We start from the raw sequence: 18343 nt of genomic DNA, 5'->3' as shown, positions 1-18343 counted from the left end.
AAAGATGACATGTTTGTCATCTAGAAAAGATTTTAGACCGGTGTCCTCAAGCGACTTAATCATTTTGAAGATTTCATAATGCTCTATACTTTGAGCTGAGTTGAAATCAACTTGAAGGATGCTTTGGAATTGAGACATTTTTGTCTTAGTGAGATGATAAATTGATGCTTGTGAATATTTTGTCTGATGTTTGCCTAACTTATATATTAGTGGAGGGATGATAGTATTATCCAGTGTATAGTAGGTGATTTGATCTATTAACCATACGATAAAACATATTGCATGAAATAAGCATGTCTACAACCTAGGATGTGAGTCATAGGCCTGGACGGTGAAAGATATCATATCTTCACGTCTTTTGAGGTATGACCATTTTGTTTTGAAAATGTATCTTTTCAGAACAGATACATCTAAACATAGATAATTGTTCCAATTTTGTTCGGAAGCCAAATAGTCCGGAGTATACTATTTCCAAACCGGTCGGTTTTCAGTCATTGGTCCCGATGCGGTTAATTAGTGTACGCACTAAGTAACCGGTCGGTTTACTGTAACTGATAGACAAAGAGGTTCTTCAATATGTACCTTGGTGAATTCGGTTTTCGACAATTTAGGAAGAACTACCGGTTTTGTCTGTTCGAACCGATTTTCCTTTTAGAGAATTTAATAGATGAACTGATTAATATCGGTTAAACCGAGTATGTTTCTGAAGTAAGAAAACTTAGCTTCCTGCAGGGGCTTTGTGAAGATATCGGCTACTTATTGTTCTGTTGATACGTATTCCAACCGGATATGTTTCAGCATAACATGCTCTCGGATGAAGTGATGCCTTATGTCGATGTGCTTGGTTCTAGAATGTAGAACCAGATTGTATGTGATTGCTATGGCACTTGTGTTATCACATAATATGGGAGACTCTTCGGCTGTGATACCGAAATCCTTCAATTGTTGTTGGATCCACAAGAGTTGTGAACAGCAACTTCTAGCTGCCAGGTATTCAGCTTCTGCAATTGATGTGGCAACCGATGTCTGCTTCTTGCTATGCCATGAAACAAGCCGATCACCTAGGAATTGACATGTTTCGCTGGTACTTTTTCTGTCAACTTTGCAACCTACATAGTCTGCATCCGAGTAGCTTGTGAGGTTGAAGGATGAGTCCTTTGGATACCACAGACCGACTTCAGGTGTTCCTTTTAGGTATTTCAATATTTGCTTCGCGACTGTATAGTGAGATTGTTTTGGATTAGCCTGGAATCTTCCACACACTCCAACCGCAAATAGTATATCCGGTCTAGTTGCTGTTAGGTATAGAAGAGAACCGATGATTCCTCGGTAGGCCATTAGGTCTATTGCCTGACCGTCATCATCCTTGTCCAATTTGATTGATGAGCTCTTTGGAGTAGCGGCAGAGGAGCATGTGTTCATCCCAAATTTCTTTAGAAGTTCCTTTGTGTATTTGGGTTGACTTATGAAGGTTCCTCCCTCAAGTTGCTTAACCTGAAGGCTTAGAAAAAAGCTTAATTCTCCCATCATACTCATTTCAAATTTGTTAGTCAACAATGTTGAAAATTTATCACATAACTTAGGATCGGTTGATCCGAAAATGATGTCATCCACATATATTTAACAAGTAGGATATGTTCATTTTTCTCAAATTTAAATAGTGTTTTATCCACCGAACCGATGGTGAAATCATGTTTTAACAAAAAATGCGGTTAGTGTATCATACCAAGCTCTAAGAGCTTGTTTTAAACTGTACAGTGCTTTGTTTAAGCGGTATACATGATTAGATAGGTCAGCATTTTTTAAACCGGGTGGTTGTTCAACATATACCTCCTCACGTAGGTCACCATTCAAAAATGCACTTTTAACATTCATTTGAAAAACCTTAAAAAAAATTTAAAGTAGCAAAGGCTAGAAAAATCCTAATAGCTTCAATCCTAGCTATAGGGGCAAATGATTCTTCAAAATCAATGCCTTCTTCCTGTTTGTATCCTTGTGCCACTAATCTGGCTTTGTTCCTCGTGACCAAACTATCTTCATTGAGTTTATTTCTGAATACCCATCTTGTTCCTATGACCGGTTGATCTTTCGGTCCAGGGACTAGGTACCAGACTTTATTACTCTCAAACTGATTTAACTCTTCTTGCATTCCCAAGATCCAATCCAGATCTGACAATGCTTCATCCACCCGTTTCGGCTCAATCTAGGATATGAAAGCGGAATTAAAGTATTCCTCCAGGATTTGTCGCCTAGTTTGAACGGGTTTCGAAGGGTCACCTATAATTAGCTCAGGAGGATGATTAGTGTTCCTTTTGAGATTCGGTACAGGGATGTCTACCAAATCACCGTTTACTTAATCAAGGCTAGACATATCGGTAGGTTGAGTAATAATGTCAGACCGACCGATTTCTTCAGTTTGAACCGAGGTGTCAGCTTCCTGGTGTGTGACAGCTTGATCCAACTGGGTTTCATTGTCACTCATTTGGTCATGGACAAACCATCTGAAAACCGAAACCTCATCTTTACTATCAGAGTGGATATCGTTGTTTTCCAGTCTGTTGTGTAGATCAAAGGATGATGCAGTGTTACTTTCAAACGATTCATCGAATACAATATGAAGAGATTCCTCCATGGTTAAAGTTCTAGTGTTATACACTCTATATGCTTTACTAACTGCTGAGTAACCTAGCATGATCCCAATATCGAATTTTGCATCAAAAGCAGATAAGTAGTTTTTGCCATTTATGTGAATGTAACATTTACAACCGAAAATTTTAAGGTACCTAATGTTGGGAATCCTATCAAGGTATACTTCATACGGTGTTTTGTTGTGAAACTTGTTAATCAAAGACCGATTTTGCGTGTAACATGTAGTATTGATAGCCTCAGCCCATAATTTTTTAGCAACACCCAAATCGGCTATCATGGACCTTGCGGCTTCCTTGAGAGTTCGGTTTCTTCTCTCGGCCAGGCCGTTCTATTGAGGAGTCATAGCACTAGACAACTCGTGTCTAATGCCAGATTCATCAAGAAATGCATTTAGAGTACTATTTGTAATTCGGTTCCTCTATCACTCCTAATGCTGTTGATGCGTGTTGATTTTTCATTTTGTAAACGTTTAAGCAATGTAATTAAATTTGATGCGGTTTCACGTTTGGATGCCAAAAATATTACCCATGTATACCTAGAATAATCATCAATAACTACCATAGTGTAGAGCATGCCACTTAGACTGACGACCCTAATCGGTCCAAATAAATCCATGTGCAGGAGATCTAAGCATTAGTTAGACTGAATGTGTCCTTTACTCTTAAAGGCTGACTTAGTTTGTTTACCCATTTGACATGCTGAGCAAACCTTATCCTTATTGAATACTATATCAGAAATTCTTTCAACCAGCTTTTTACCACGGATATAGTTTAAGGTTTTGAGGTTTAAATGATTTAGCCTTTTATGCCATAGCCAGGTTTGATCGGTTTTAACTACCATGCAAATAGGATGTTCTACTTTATTTTTCCAATCTACCTTGTATATGTTTCCTAACCTATTTCCTATTAGTAGTATGTTCCCCTAAGAGTTTTTAACTAAGCATGCATGTTTCAGAAATTCTACAGTGTATCCAACATCACACATTTAGCTAATGCTTAGCAAGTTAAAGTGTAAATTTTCAACTACAAGTACATTATCAATTGTTAAATTACCATGGAAAATCTTACCATTGCCCATAGTTCTACCTCTTGAGTTATCACTGAAGACAATCATTGCACCGGTTTTTATTCTGATGTCGGTTAGAAGGTTGTTGTTTCTAGTCATGTGTCTAGAACAACCGCTGTCCAGGTACCATTTAGAGTTTCCTAGCCGTTTCTTCATATCCTGCAAAATATACATATTTACAACTATTTGGTACCCACATTTACTTGGGTCCACAAGTGATTAGTCCCTTAGGTATCCAGACTTTAATAAGTCGGACAACTTTTTCGGTTATGGTTCTGACTAGTTTTCCTGCACTCGGTTTGACGTCTTTCTGTTTTCCTAAGAGTGCCTTACTCGGAGGTGGCTTTTGGTTTATCCTATGTGGTTGTGGATCGGCTTGCTTACCTTTGGGCCGGTTGGCTTTCCTTTTCTCAGGATGAAGCTATTTTTCGGAACCTGTTAGACCTACATAGATTAGTTCGTCTTCCGGATATGAGGCACTTTGTTCCTCATCGTCGGTTAAGGAGCTCTTGACAAAACTTACAAAGGGAAGATTATCCTTTATGAGCCTCATTTTGTCGGAATGATTCTGGTTGCTGGATGTGTTGTTTTTGTATCCAAGACCAAACATGCATTTGGGATGTCACTGGATATTTTTCATGCGGCTATTCGATACTGGGTTCGAGCATCCTCCTCTTCGGTCAACTCTTGAACTGACTCCTTGAGCTATTTGGTCTCAGAGGATATAGTTCAGGTGCTGCCTTGGTTTCTAAGATTTCATTAGGTTGAATACTATTGGTGTTAGGTTCGGACATGGCTGGTTCTATAGGGTCGGTTCTAAAGTTGAGTTGGTTTGGTATTAGTGTTAATAGGTTCATATACTCTACTACCATATCATTTAGTGCATTAAATAACTCATCTTTAGTAAATTCTTCACAAGGAGAGTCAAATATTTGTTCCTCGTTTGCCATGAGACATGTGAGTTCGTCATCACTATTACTGTGAGCCCATAGGCTTCCTCCATCATCGGCTATCAGTGCTTTCTAAACTTCACTTCCTTCACCAGTTTGTGGATAGTTATTTCTTTGGTTCTGATTATTCGGTTTCCGGTCATCCCGCCTCGGTTTTCTGCATTCCCACCTGAAATGTCCCAAACAATTGCAATTATAACATCTAACATTAGATTTATCACCGTAGTTATAGTTGTTGTTGTTTGTCGGTTGGCTTCTCTTCATGAATCTGCCAAACTTTTGTACAAGCATTGCCATGGCATCCTCGGTGAACTGTTCAGCGGTTCTGATCGGTGCAAGAGCAACCGGTTCTATGGATGTGACCAATGCTTTAGTGGAGGTTGAGGCTGAAACTTCATCTTCAGTCCTAGATCTCATTTCAAACTCATATGTCTTAAGATCTTCGAATACATCGTGTAGCTTCATCTTGCTTAGGCAGTTTGATTCCCTCATCACCATCGTCTTTATGTCCCATGCACTTGGAAGAGACCTTAACGCTTTCATGATGATTTCCTTGTTATCATGCTTCTTTCCAAGAGTTGATAACTCGTCTATCACATCTGTGAACCGGTCACTGTACTCCCTCATTGTTTCTCCCGGTTTCATCTTAATGTTTTCGAACTTCTGGGTAGCCACCATTAACTTGTTTTCCTTGGTTCTTTCGTTTCCCTCATTAATTTGAATCACTATATCCCATATTTCCTTAGCGGTTTTGCAATCTCTGACCTTACAGAAGGTATTCCTGTCCAAACCGTTGATGATGCGGTTTTTAGCATGATTGTCTAGATTGTTTCTTCTCTTATCATCTTTTGTCCATTCTTCCATTGCTTTATCAATCTTTACCGGTCCTTCAGTTAGGATGAACTGCATCTCGTCATCCATGGTAATTAGGTGCAGGTGCATGCGTACCTTCTAGTTGGCGAAATCGTCACCTGCTAGCATTGAAGGCTTATCGAAAGACATGCTTGCTTGAGTATTGAAACTAACTGCTCTGATATCAATTGTTAGGATCTAGGTTGCGGCTGGCGGACCGTGGTCTGGCCGGTTAGCGCGTTTCACTCAAAGGTTGGTGATTAATCCGGTTGGAGATTAACACCGGGGTTTCAATACTAAACAAACTGTCACAAACCCTTGAACCGAGTTCAAGTGCGGAAGTGGTTTGTTTCAGGTTGAAGCAGCACACATACAGGATGAATAGAACCGGATTTGGATAAGCTCGGTTTGGAGTTTGGTGGGTCGGTTTGGGATTCAGTAAGTCAGTTTAGGTAGGATCGGTTAGAATGTAAGGCCGGCAGAAAGTAATTAACAAGACAAGTTTTTATGGATGTTCAGAGATAAAACTCCTACGTCACCCCTTCCTCTCGAAACCGCGAGAAGGATATTCACTAATGAATACACAAACACAATCCGATCGAGACTTATTTTCTGCTCGATAACACCCGTACAATTTTAACCGAAATTGTAATCTTACTTCAAATAAACACTTGAGCTCTTTTTGATCTTAGAGATATAAACTTGTAATAACTCTTAAAGTTTGTGGTTGGTGGAACTTAGTAACTCTTGTAACTTGTTGCTCGAACTACATTTACTCCTCCTCAACTCCTTCTTTTATAGGTGAAATGTGCCAACGGTCACATTTCATCACCTTGAATCTGATTGGTTGAGTAGAGGTTCAGTGATTCAGACTTGGCGGTCTAGGCTTCCAGTGTATAGGTCAAACCGACTAGGTTTGTCTTTTACTTAATATGGCAATTGTCGGTTGGACAGTTGCCTGCACTTGGAGGGTTGCGCCTCTGATTTATCCCGGAGTGGAAAGATCTTGTCGGACGGTCTTCTGCAGCCTGCAGATTATCCTCAGACTTGTATGAATATGGCAATACTAAGGTCTGTCCTTTGGTATCATCTTCAACAGATACTCAAAGTATCTATTTGCAGCGATCGGTTGTTTAGGTTAACCGGATGACTTCCGGTTTTGGTCTTTTCTTCTGATCGGTCTTGTCTTCCTGATCGGTTCGGTTTTTGGTCGGTTGGGTTGCTTGACCGGTTGGATTCTTTAACCGTTCCTGTACATGAAGTTTGTTTTTGTTAAGTTCTATTAACCGGTCTAATTTTATCTAACAAGTTCTATCATTTCTATATGTAGTTCTATCTTTTCCTATCAATTCAATCCTATCATTTATATTATGAACATGCATATCATTATAGTATGAATCCCCAATAGAACTATTCTCATATAATTCATCACCATGTGGAAAAGAACTCATACCCGATGATGTATTTGGCATAGAATCAATAGGCTTATCTTCTCCATTATTCAGAACTTCATCCATGATTTCTGACTTCTGCTTCCTGGGATTGTTAAGAGACCTGCGAGTTCGTCTATCAGACCTAGCCTTGCTACTTGAAAGATGGCCCTTGCGCGAGTAACTACACTAGACGGGCGCGTGCCAGTCATTGAAAAGATCAAGCGCAAACTGTCTAATCTTCAAAGGAGCCATAGAGGTTAGAATTATGCAGCAAAGGGTGGGCGCGAACATCACGATTGGAAACTAATCGCACCAAAACAAGGGCTTGAAGATAATTGCTCAAACAAGAAAGGGTTTAAGCAATTTTGAAACGGTATGTAGCTACGAAAGCTTCCTCCAAACCGAACACTTGATTCAAATGGCGAGAAAGAAGTTCAATGGAGACCTACCCGCGCCTCGCGGTGTGGTTTGATGTCCCGACCGAGGTCTGAACTAACCTGTAGACGAAAAGTGAGAAGAGGAGGGCGACCAATGCCGATTCACGCTAGGTCTCTACAGAGGGGGTTTTGATGAAATGCTCTGGTCAACGGTAAGAGAAGATGACCGCGATCGTTCCTTGCACAACAAAACACATTACAGATGTCGCACGACAACCGATCGAAGGAGTTGGAGGATGGAAGCCGACTTCCGATGTAGAAGTGCGGTCGCGACGAGAATCTGTGTCGTTTGTGTCGATCGTGCCGAAAACTACCCAAATATCCGATCTAGAAACTATAATCGCGATATCTCTTGATTCCTCCAGCCAAATTATAATATATATATATATATACAAGGATAAAATAAAAGAGCAAAATGATATTTTATCCATTTACATATTTTTTTATAAAATATATAATTTATATTTTTTTATACTTTATATCAAACAATAATAATTAAAAATAATGTGGTCGCAAGGGGTTAAACATATAGCTCTCTGACGGGCTTGAACCCAAGACCTCTCAAGGAGGCTAGGAATATCGATCTCTTGTTGTCGCTAGACTAAAAGAGAGGATAACAATAATAATTATATACTTATTTGGAAGCAATCTAAGTTTAAGCGGGGCCATAACCGTGGGTTATCATACTAGTTCTCCTTTAATTCTTAAAAAAATAATTATATACTTATAATTGTATCACATATATTCATATAATATAAATAAAATATTATATATTGTAACCCCCGGGAATGGTTCCCTTTTGTAGTTTAGTACGTGTTTGGACGATATGTGGCAATACGAAGTAGACTCAAGGTGGCTTGAGGTTCGATGCTTTCAACATTGGTTTGCATGTCAATCATCATTTTAAAATAAAACAATGTTTTAAAAGATTTAAAAAATAATATAAAAATAATTAACTTTTTTTAAATTTTAATAATTTGGGGACGAAATAATAATTTGATTAAAACCAGATTTAAATTAATTAAACATAATTAATTTAAAAGATTATTTATTTGAAAACAGAGTCGCCAAATTATTTTAGAAAAATCCGTAAAAAAAGGTACGTATAGAAACTTATTTTATACCATAGTTTCTATAAGGGGTTCGAATTTTGGTTACACTCGGGAAAGAGCTTTAGCGTTATGTACTCCGCGTCCGTCAAAAAACGATTTTATTTTTTTAAATAAAAGTCTAACTATTACAAGATTTACTTATAACATTTATTTCCTTTAATTAGTAGTTCGGGGGTCCTAAACAAGGATATGTTTAGATTAGGTAAATAATTGTACAAAATTATTTTAAATGGCGTACTTGTTATTGCGTTAATATAAAATTAAGAAAAAACCCTGAAAAAATTAAAAAAGTGTTAGAATTTAAAAATAAATTCCAAACAGGGCCTTGGTCAAAATATTGGTTTAGGAAATATCTCGAAAATATTTAAATATCATTTTATGAACTTTTGGAATTATTTGAAAATGTATTGAGGTTTCAAAATTACAAAAATAATTTTTGATTTTGAAAGTGGAACCAAACACGCCTTAGGACCAGAGTCCTAGGGTCTGAGTCTGTTTTTGCCGATCTGGGCTCGGTCTAGACTGAGGTGGTCTGGATCAAGGCTTGGGAGCGTGAGTCCATGGATCCGAAGGGCTCGGTCTTCGGTTCTGGATACTCGATCCCAGAACTTGGGTTGTTCAACCATAGGTCAGACCTCTCGGTCCTAGGTTAGGATCCTCAGTCGGATTCCTCGGTCCCTGCTCAAGAACACTGGTCCTATGGCTTAGTCCTGGTCGATTTTCTCAGTCCTTGGTTTCGGTTAGGACCGAGAATTCTTGGTTCCAGTCCTACATGACTCGGTCATTGGGGACCGAGTGTTCTTGAATTGGTCAAGAATTGCATGTGCTATAACCAAAAATTATGTTTGGATTTTTTTATTAAATTTTTTAATTAGAATTTAATTATTACAATAATTAATTCTAATTTGTTCCTTAATCTCTTTTTTAGTTATTTTGAATCTAAAAATATAAAATATTATTTTAATATTATTATAAACTAATAATATTATTTATAAATTGGGGTATGTCAAATTTTCATACTTATATATAAATTTGTAACCTCGAATTATTTCTCCCGGAAAAACTCGATGTTCGAAAAATTTCAACATCGATTTGCGTATTAGTTTTTTTTAATAAAACATTATTTAAAAAAAATATAAAAATATGTCCCGATATTTTGAAATTAGTTATAACAATAATTAATTTTGATCAAATTTTAAATAATCTTTTAGATTTAAGATAATAAATGATAATTTGATTAAGGAAAATTTGTGTTTAAATTAATAAAAAAACAATTAATTTAAAATATTATTTATTTGATGGAATAATCGTCAATTAATTTTATTTAAAATCAATAAATATATTTTATATACGTATAGAAACATATATTTAATTATAGATTCTTTTAAGTTCGATATTTGGTGATACTCGAGAAAGATTTTCGCATTATATCCTCCGTACCCGTTAAAGACCGGTCACTACTTTATAAAATCTTGGTTTTTGAAATTTTGGTTTTATTACGTTTTATTTAACCAATTATTCTTCAAGTCCTAGACATGCACATATTTTTCTTCCATTTAAATTTATAGAATAATATTTAAATGCTGGTACCTACGATTGATGTCGATAATTATTGAGGAAAATTTCTGAAAAATACCAATTTAAGATATTAGGATATAAAAATAATTCCAAACAGGCTCTTATCAAAATATTTTTTTATGAAAACATTATAAAAGTATTTTGAAATTGTTTTATATTTTTTTCATATTTTTAAAAAATGATATGGGGCTTCAAATTAAAAAAAAATGATTTTTGAAAATTTAAAATCTCAACCAAATAGGCCCTAGGACCAACCCTCTCGGTTTAGGGATAAAACCCTCTTGTTCTTAAGTCGAGGTGCGGGAGACTCTCAGTCGGGTGCGAGATTCCTCGGTTGAGGTGCGAGATTCCTCGGTTGAGGTGCGAGGAGCTCTCGATCCTAGGCTATGAATTCTCGATCGGGTGCGAGAAGCTCTTGGTACTATGTTAGTCCTGGGCTAAGTTTCCTCGGTTGGGTGTAGGGGAGAGTTCGATTTTCTTGGTCTTGGGTTATTCTTGAGTTAAGTTTCATTGGTCAAAAATTGAACCCATGTCAAACCTTCGGTCGGTCATCAAGAACATCAAACTACAGGTTTGATGATTTTGACTAGGGCTATGATCCATTGATCCAATGTCATGTGGAGCTTTGCCCAATCCCATATATCATTTATAACATCATCCTTATGCATTATTCGATCGGGATGATGTTCCATTCAACTCAAACAGTTTTTGAGATAAAAACGAGTTTTTGATTTTTAAGATTTTATGAAGTGTAAGAAGTTCGTCAATAGCTTCCTTATGCCTTTTAAGATCAATTGAAACCAAAAATGAAGACTGGTTGTTCGTTTTAACCAATTCAAGAACAAAAATTCTTATTTAAAAAAAAATAGTTTTTGATCAAATATGATTGGGATGGCTTGGAATTAGCTTTAATATATTCCTAATATCCTTAGATACGTGTTATAAAGTTTCTAGGTTGTTGTTCTTGAGTAACACAAATTCGATTTTGAAAATTTTCAAAATCAAATTTAAGTATTTCTAATTTAGGTTGATTGATTCAGTTTTGTTTCAACAGAAAGCTTATAAATGATATAAAAATCGTTTCTCAATTAAGAAAGTGAACAATCATACAGTATATAAGATTGGTCGAGCTGAAATGTAAAGCTTACAATCTGAACTTATAAATCAAATTATAGTATGATTGGGAGCTTATTGTGAGTTGGAGAAAACTCCTAAACTCTTTTAGAAGCTTTATGAATGCCTAGATTCAAACTTTACAACCTTACAAGAAGATTCAAAATTTTCAAGAAAAGCTTGAAAATTTTAGTTGCGGATTTCGTTCGGGATTGATTGAGGGATTGAGAATGGATTCATTGCCTTTGGTTTGCCTAGAGGAGGTTATTTATCCATCAATGGCATTTTGTCTGTTCTTCATCCAACTTGATCGATCAGGCCATTATGAGGCCTATGATCGTAGGTGATCATTTCAGCTTTCGAAATAATTGATTTGGTGGACTAACGTCGGAGTTCCATCTTTGAGAAATCAAAGATTTCAGTTGTTCATCATTATCATTTGTTACGAGGAAGAAGACAAATCAGAAGAAAAACAACGTCGTTTCGAGCCAAAGCGCGGACTCCTGGGCGTTTTGTCTACATTATGTTTGCGCTTGGGCAAACGGCTTTGAGGCACACATTAGTTGTTATGTTTCTTCGTGAACGCGCATCTCTTTCGTTGCAACGAGTCAATGCAACTTACTGTTGGGCGTTGGATGACATTCCATCGCTCATCTAATGGTTGTGAGCTCTGCTACACTGATTTCTTTTGATTTCAGTTGTAGTTGATTCTAGCTATTTTCAGCCTTGAAGCTTGTTTGAAATTATTTTTTTAATCATTTTGGCTACATTTTTAACCTACAAAATATTTTTAATAAATATGACATTTATTTTGTCTATTTAATTTATTTAATTTTTGTATATTTTTTTGGAGTTTAATAAATAATTTATTTGAGATAAAATGAATATAATATTTATCCTAAATTATTTATTTTAATTCACTTTTGATTTCTTAAAAATTTATTTGAGATAAAATGAATACAATATTTATCTCAAATTATTTTATTTATTTTTCTTGGAAATTATTTTAATTAATTGAAATTTATTTATTACAATAATTAATTCAATTAATTATTTAATTATGTCTTCATTTTAATTATTTAATTTAAAATAATTATTTTAAATTTATAAATTGGATAGGTAAAATTATAATGCTTATAATATATATATATATATTTTAAAAATAACTAGTAAATCACAATTACTAATCATATTTTAAACCTACTCTTTTATTTACATATATTTTAATTAATTATTGACTTTTTTTAATTAATCAATATCTTTCCTAGTTCTTAATTAATATCATTTCTTATATATTTTATTTTTTTAACAAATTTATTTTTAATTAAATAATTAGTTGTCATTAATTTAAATAAATAGTTATTATAAAAATAATAATTTATAAATAATATCTATAAAATCAAAACAACTAAAAAAAATTAAATTAAATAATATAACAAATTTAAAAAAAAAATAGTAAAAAAGATTCAATAATGATGTATTTTTTCACGCTATTTTCTAAGAACTCATTAGAATTCGATAACAAACCAATCCAATGTTGTTAAAATAATTTATCAAATATTTTGAACGATAATAAAAATTATTCGTGTCCGTTGGCAAAAGACATTTGAAAATACGAAAATATATCACTAAACTAATTTTTATTCGTTCATACCACTGTAATTGAATTTAATATTTATCTATGTCATTGTTTGACAATACATCCAAGTTAGTTAAGTTTTCTATTAAATGAGATGACACGTGTGATTGACATATCATTTTTTTAAAATTAATATATATTATATATTTATTTTTATTTACAATTCTAAATAATAAAACCTTTACATTTTGAGAGGAATTAACAATTTCCCTCTTCTACATGTTGTCGTAATTCACTAAGCCCAATATTCTTGTTCTCTAAAGTATTCGGTTTCTCTGAGGAATTTTTGAGGAATTGGAGTAGTGGTTTTACGGCAGGTTCGATAAGTTCGAGTTGAAAGGAACCGACGAAAGACGGGTACGAGTTGGCAAGATTGTATTTCGCGAGAGATGTTTGAATATTTCTCATTGCATTACCTTGAAGTCTTGTCGCGTCAAATCTCAAAACCCTACCACGACGAACATTGACGTTTAGCCGAGCCTCAAGACCTCAACTCTACCTTCCTACTTCGACCAGTCTTAAACAAAATTCACAATGAATGGTGATGACATGTAATGAAGTATACAAATCTTCTTCTTCTTTTGTTTTATAACTGTGATGACATTTTCCCTTTGGAAGAGAAATTACAATCAAATGGTTAAGTTTTGAAGAGTCTATGTTGAAGGCTTATTTCTGGATTATTGTTCTTGCTCTCTTCCCAAATATTTCCTTATCCCACTTTAAGTGAATAAGTTTGATAAAAATACCATATATCTTAGCCAAAGGAATCACATAAAGTGAGACAAATGGAGTAGGTTCTGGTTCTCAGAACTTGTTGGAGATCGTCTGACCTTCCTAATTGACCTACATCTATTTTTTTCATATCTTTCTTCGTAATTTAATGTCTTCCATGAAATATGAAACTCTAATAGATAATAATCTTTATATTCATATTAGAAAAGGCGTATCAATCACATGTGGAAAGAAATCCAATCTTTTACGCTTGTTAAGTTTCAAATGATGCCTAAATATGATAGATATTTAAACTACAGAATGAAAGTTTGTTGTGAACTTGTAGATTTGTTTGAACTTTTTTGCCTTTTTCTTTTTAGCTACCTGTAGTTTGAACTAGTCACATTTTATTATCGGCCAAAGATGATATTAGATTTAGAACTTCAATTTGATCAAGATATTGTGTATGGCCTACACTTTGCCACTTATAAACCATGGTCAAACACTAAATAAATTTGAACTTCATAGGTCCTATTGGTGAATGAACCACAATTGTTAGAATCTCTTTTTTTTCTTCTAAAAATGAAAGATTATTTCGTTAAAATGAACATATCTTGAAGAACATTTATTTTGATGTTTCCCTATTTTAGATTTGTATACATACTTCTTTCATTCATAACTTTTTCAGATGGAATGATTATAAGTTAATTATATATCATGGAGGTAAATTGACTATATGCCATGAAGAAACGAGGTGTGTGAATGGGTCTAAATTCATTTTTTTATAGAAGATTTGGACAAATTAAGTTACTAAGATATAATGGATATAGCCTAGAAGCTAGGATATATGAATCGGGTTGTCACAGAATTCTTTAATTAACCATAGAAATTATGGATCTAACTTGTGACAAAGACATCTTAGTTACGTCGTCATACTTACAAAAATAAAAAAGATATATATCTACATTGTGGATGAGATAACAAAAATTTTGACTTTTGACAAAGATTTCTATTTATATTTTAATGTGGGTCCAAGTCAACGCACAAATGAAATACATGTTGAAAATTATTTTGAAAAAAAAGTAAAAGTAGATAGTGGCGATGAAGATGATTTTACATATAAACCAACACCTTTTGATGAAGATGAGAATGAAAATGATTTAGATATTGATATAAATAGTGATGAAGATAGTCAAGATACAATTGAGTATGATTCATCTGATGTGGGAAGTTATGAGAATGAAGGAGCTAAACAAGATGACGATGGTGAAGAAGAATTTAATATTAAGAAATTGATCATTGAACCGGTTAGAAAATCGAGTAAAAGATATGCATATAATCTCAATGTTACAAGTACTACACGGCTTATGATTGGCATATCCTTTAACTTTAAAGAAGATGTGAAATTTGTCATAACTGAATATGATTGTGAAAACTGTGTGTCATTGAGATTAAATATTACTGACAACACCCGAATTAGAGTTGCATGTAATAACGGTGCTTGTCCTTTGGTCTTGTGGGTTAGTGTAGAAAAAAATGATGAAAAATAGATCATCAAGAAGTATCAACTAGAGCATACTTGTAATATAGATAACAAGAATGGACTAATAAGAACTAAGTTTCTTGCCCAAAAATTCGAAAATAGAATTATGATAGAACCTACTATTAAACTTAAAGTGCTCAAAGAATTATGCAAGACATAATTGCATGTTGATGTTACTCAATCAATGGTTAGGAGAGCAAAATAATTAATTGTTGAAAAAAATAAAGGAGACCATTACTTCATTACAATTCTTTGTGGAGATATGCCAAATAAATTAAATTGAGTAATACGGGATCATCAGTTGAGTTGAAGGTAAAAAGAGATGAAGAGACTAATGAATTAACTTTCAAAATATTTTATGTTTGTTTTGATGTTTGCAAGCAGGGTTGGTTGTCTGGATGTAGACCAATTATTGGAGTTGACGAGTGTTTTCTAAAATCCATTTGTAAGGGAGAATTGTTATTTGCCATTGGTCGAGATGGAACAACTAGATGTACCTGATTGCCTGGGCTATGGTAGAATTTGAGAGCACGGATTCATGGAGATGGTTTTTTAAACTATTAATGAAAGACATTGATGATGGTTTCTTGGATGGTGTTGGTTTGACAATTATCTCAAACATGCAAAAGATAATATTTCTTCTTGTTTTTACTTCTTATCATTATATCATTTTATTATATTTTGGCTACTTATTGACTACTTATTACTTTCTTGTAATGTAGGGACTAATCACAGTTGTTAAACATGTTTTTCCCCAAAGTTGAGAATAGGTTTTGCGCGAGGCACCGGTATGTTATCTGGTCAAAGAAATGCAAAGGCACTAATCTTAAATTGCAGTTTTGGGCTTGTGCAAAATCAACATATCCAGAACAACTAGATGTCAATATTCTAAAGTTGGATAAGCTAATGAAGGGTGTTGCAAGAAGAGTTGTTTTTGCTTTAGAAAAAACATGGACTAAAGCCTTTATCCGAGAGAAACCCAAATGTGATGTAATTGAAAGCAAAAGGTATGATGGTTTTAATGCATCAATTCTAGTTCCAAGGAAAAAGTTCATTGTTAATATGTTGGAAATGACTAGGTTAATGGCCACAAAAAGGATTTCAAGAAAGAGAAGATCAATTCAGAAATGACATCAAAATATATCGCCTAAGACTAAAAACTACTCGAGTTGAGTAAATCTAGATATCAGGAATGCCACTTGAATGTCAATGGTAGTACATGTTATGAAATAACTCAGGGTGATCATAGACACAGTAGACCTTATCAATAAAAAATACTCTTGTAGACTTTAGAATATAAGATATATTCCTTATACATATGTTGTTTTTGCAATTTATCATTCAAGTGGTAATATTGAAGATTACATTTCTCATTGGTATAAGAATGATACTTATCTCAAAGCATACATGGTTGATATACAAACTTTGAGAGCACCAAAATTTTGGAAGAATAATATTAAAGAGAAAATTTTACCACCAAAACAGGGGAGAACACTTAGTAGGCCAAAGAAAAATAGAAGGAGAACTCCTGAAGAACCAAAATTTCATGGAAAAGGTCAAGAAGAGGAAGAAAAATGCATTACACTAATTGTGAAAAAAGGGGCATAACAAAAAAAGATGCAATACTATAGCTTGTAATGGAATTGTCAATGCTCCTCCAAGCAATGGTTTAAGTAATTTAATGTATAAATATTAATTTCAAAAATTTTAATGTCTAAATTATAGGATTTAATAGTGTAGACACTGTAACTCCCGAAAAACCTTTGGTTTCGTAAAAAGTTCGAGGTTCAAAAATTTCAACATCGGTTTGCGTGTTAGAAATTCTTTTAAAATAAAACATTCTTTTAAAATATTTTAAATAATTTCTGACAGATTTTTTAAATTAATTAAAAATAATTCATTTGAGTTCAAATTTAAATCATCTAGGGATTTGCAGTAATCAAATTACAATTTAATTTTTTAGAAATCCGTTGTTTAAATTAATTAAAAATATTTAATTTAAAAGATTATTGGTTAGAAATAGAATCGCCAATTGATTTTTGAAAATCAATAAAAAGGCATACGTATACAAACGTATTTTTAGCTAGAGTTTTTTTTAGTTCGTAGTTTTGTGATACTAGAGAAAGAGCTTTCGTGTTTCATCCTCCGTACCCGTTTTTAAAATAGTCTCTACTTATAAATTTGGTTTTTAAAATTTAGTTTTTAAAATTTGGTTGTATAAAGTTTTATTTTAAGCGATTATTCTTCCAATCCTAGACATGCATAGGTTTGTGCGTATTTAAAGAATTATAACATCAATTATTTAAATGATGGTACATGTTGCGGACGACGTTGTCTAGGAAGGAAAATATCTGAAGAACATCGGTTTTTAAAGACATTAAGGTTTAAACATAAATCTCAAACGAGCATTTATCAATATATTTTTTTGAAACATTCATAAAATATTTTGAAATCATTTTCTAATTTTTTTTCAGGATTTTTAGAAAATGGTTCGGGATTCCAGAATTAAAAAAAAATGAAAATTGAAAATTGGAATCAAACAGGCCTTAGGATCGGTGTCCTAGGTCTTGGGTTCGTTTTATCGGTCGGGGCTAAAAAGCCTTAGATACTAGTCGAGAACCCTCGGTTTGAGTTCAAGATTCTCGGTCGGGATTCGGAAGTCCCTCGGTCGAGGTGCTAAGGTCTCTTGGTCCTAGGCTAGAACTCTCGGTCGGGTGCTAGAATTCTCGGGGACGCCTCAGCCCTGGGTGGAAGTCATCGGTCATGGGTTCAGGAATTTTTGGTTATGTGTGAGACTCATCGGTCCTAGGTTCGACTTATCGGTCGAATGTAAAAATCCTCGGTCGGACCTCTCGGTCTTGGATGAAGAAAATCGGTCAAACTTCTCGGTCTTAGATGAAAAACATCAGTCGAACCTATCGGTCTTGACCAATATTTATTGGTCGGACTCTCGGTCCTCAAAAACATCAAAATTGCATATTTTACAATTTCGATGGGGCTTGGATTCTTTGATCCAAGGGTTTGAGTAGCTTCACAAAGCTCCCAAGAACATTTATAACATTATCTCAAGGTATCAGTCGACATGGGTGATAATCAATTCATTCAAAACAGTTTATGACTAAAAATTGGGTTTTTGGTTTTAAAGTATAAGGAATTTGCTAATAGTTTTTTTATATTTCATATACTTGATTGATACCAAAACATGAACACTGAATATTCATTTGGACTAATTCAAGAACGTTGTTGGAAATTGAAACAACG

This window comes from Impatiens glandulifera, chromosome 3 (genome assembly GCF_907164915.1).
Source record: "Impatiens glandulifera chromosome 3, dImpGla2.1, whole genome shotgun sequence".
Classification (NCBI taxonomy): Eukaryota; Viridiplantae; Streptophyta; class Magnoliopsida; order Ericales; family Balsaminaceae; genus Impatiens; species Impatiens glandulifera.
The sequence above is the reverse complement of the archived record's forward strand: the minus strand, read 5'-3'. Positions refer to the sequence as shown.